The sequence below is a fragment of the Chrysochloris asiatica genome, unplaced genomic scaffold (genome assembly GCF_000296735.1).
Source record: "Chrysochloris asiatica unplaced genomic scaffold, ChrAsi1.0 scaffold00065, whole genome shotgun sequence".
NCBI lineage: Eukaryota > Metazoa > Chordata > Mammalia > Afrosoricida > Chrysochloridae > Chrysochloris > Chrysochloris asiatica.
In genome coordinates, this window is record NW_006408583.1 from 13,015,909 (window position 1) to 13,018,359 (window position 2,451).

Sequence of the window (2,451 nt, forward strand, 5' to 3'; positions counted from 1 at the left end):
GAAACCCTGTACAGGGTCGCTATGAGTCAGAACCGACTCCACGGCATACAGCCACCACCACCATTTACTGAGCGCTACCATAACCTAGGAGTCCTGGTGTGGCACTATGGGTTAATGTGTCAGACTGCAAAGCTGTTGGAACTGCAAGGTTGGCAGTTCAAGCTCACCAGCTGCTCCTCGGAAACCCTATAGAGGGTCACTATGGGTCAGAACCGACTCTACGGCACTTCACAACAACAACAACCATAACGTAAAGGAGCCCTGGTGGCACATTGGTTAAGTGCATGGCTGCTAGTCAAAAGGTTGGTGGTTCAAACCCATCAGTCACTCCTTGGAAGAAAGATGTGGCAGTCAGTTTTGGTTCCAAGATTCTTGTTGTTGTTATGTGCTGTTGAATCAGTCAGACTCACAGAGAACCTGTATAGGGTTTCCAAGGAGTGACAGATGGGTTTGAACTATGAAATTTGTGGTTAGTTGTTAGTGTTATGTGTCATCAGTGGATTCTGAATCATAGCGACCCTGAATAGGGTTTCTAAGGAGCGACTAGTGAGTTTGAACCACTGACCTTGCAGTTCAAACTGATCTTGTGGTCCAGTGTATTATCCTGCAGGACTTTGGGGCAGTTCTACTTTTATCCTACAGGATAGCTATGAGTCAGAATCAACTCCAGGACAATGGGTTTGGGTTTGGGTTTTAACCAAATGAAGTTACTGTCAGGTCAGTAGAATTCTTGTGTTCCATGCAGGAGGTCCAGGTTTGATTCCTGCCACCACCTGTCTGTCAGTGGAGGCTGGTGTATAGCTGCGGTGCTAAATAGGTCTCAGCAGACCTTCCAGACTAAAGATGAACTAGGAGGAAAATCCTCGTGATCTATTTCCAAAAATCAGTCAAGAAAATCTCCAGAGCACAACAGTTTGACCCCCACGACAATCATGGGTTGGCTCAGGGCCTGGGGAGGGGTCATCATGAGTCAGGAGCTGATTTGAAAACAGGCAATCATGGGCTACAACTTCATTGCAATTTGACAAAAATACAGTGAGGCATAGCTGTTGATCTTTGTCAAACGTAAGGAATGTGAGTTTAAACCCAAAACCAAACCCACTGCCATCAACTCCTTCCAGCTCATAGTGACCCTATAGAACAGAGTAGAACTCCATTGGGATTCAGAGACTATAAATCTTTACGGGAACAGACTGCCTCATCTTTTTCCCTCAGAGAAGCTGGTGAATTTGGACCATTGACCTTATGGTTAGCAGTCCAACACAACCCCCTGCATCACCCGGACTCCTTATGTGAGGTTCAGAGAGGCCAAATAGTTTGTCCAAAGTGATGCATCTGACAGGTAAGCAGAGTCTTGATTTAAAGTCAGCCTTTGTTGTTGTTGTTAAGTGCCTTCAAGTCGGTTTCGACCCATAGCGACCCTGTACAGGGTTTCCGAGGCTGTAAATCTTTAAGGGAGCAGAACGCCTCATCTTTCTCCCGCAGAGCGGCTGGTAGTTTCGAACTGCTGACCTTGTCAGCCTTGACCAGGTTCAAAGCTGAAGATCTTCAATGGTACACATAACTACTTTCCCATCATGGCCCTCTGTAGCTTTACTAGTATAAATGGATCTGGCAATGCCTCACTCATAGCATCATCAGAGAGATAAATGAGGTAATGAGCTTGAAAATGTCTTGGAAGATGCAAACTGTCATGACATTGTATGAGATTCAAATACTATTGAATGAGATGAACAATGCATACAACATGGATTTAGAAACAAAATCATGATGAATTTATCTCTTCTTTACCATGATTTTGATATTTTGGGTTTTCTTCTGGAATAAAAAAAATGATATTTTTATAAACACAATAATTTTGTAGGGCAAATAGCTTCTATCTCATTATTTTGGAATCGCCCCCCCCCCCCCAAATAGCTCTTTGAGTTAATAATTAAATGTCTAGCCAGTGCCAGGAAGACAGGAAAAAATTCAAGACGCAATTTCCAAAAGGTTAAGAAGCAATTTCTATGTAGTTGCTCCAAGATTTCGCCCCCTTCAGCATACAGAAGTCTTTGAGTATCTTTAGAATACTACGATGCAATTAGCAGGCTACAGATCTCTGGCTTTCTCTCAACCTTATCTTCTTCCATTCCTCTGATTGTCTCAGCACTCTACCTGGGAGTGACCTTTCTCCCAGATGGTACCTATGATGCTGTTCAAGAAACCACACTTGGAGTAGCAAGGATATAAAGCTTCACGTTGTTGTTGTTGGTAGGTGCCATTGAGTCAGTGCCGACTCATAGCGACCTTATGCACAGCAGAACAGAACACTGCCCAGTCCTGAACCAACCTCGCTATTGTTGCCACACTTGAGCCCATTGATGCTGCCACTTGGCCAATCCATCTCTCTGGGTTCTTCCTCATTTTCTCTGACCCTCCACCTTACCAAACATGATATCCTTCTCCAGC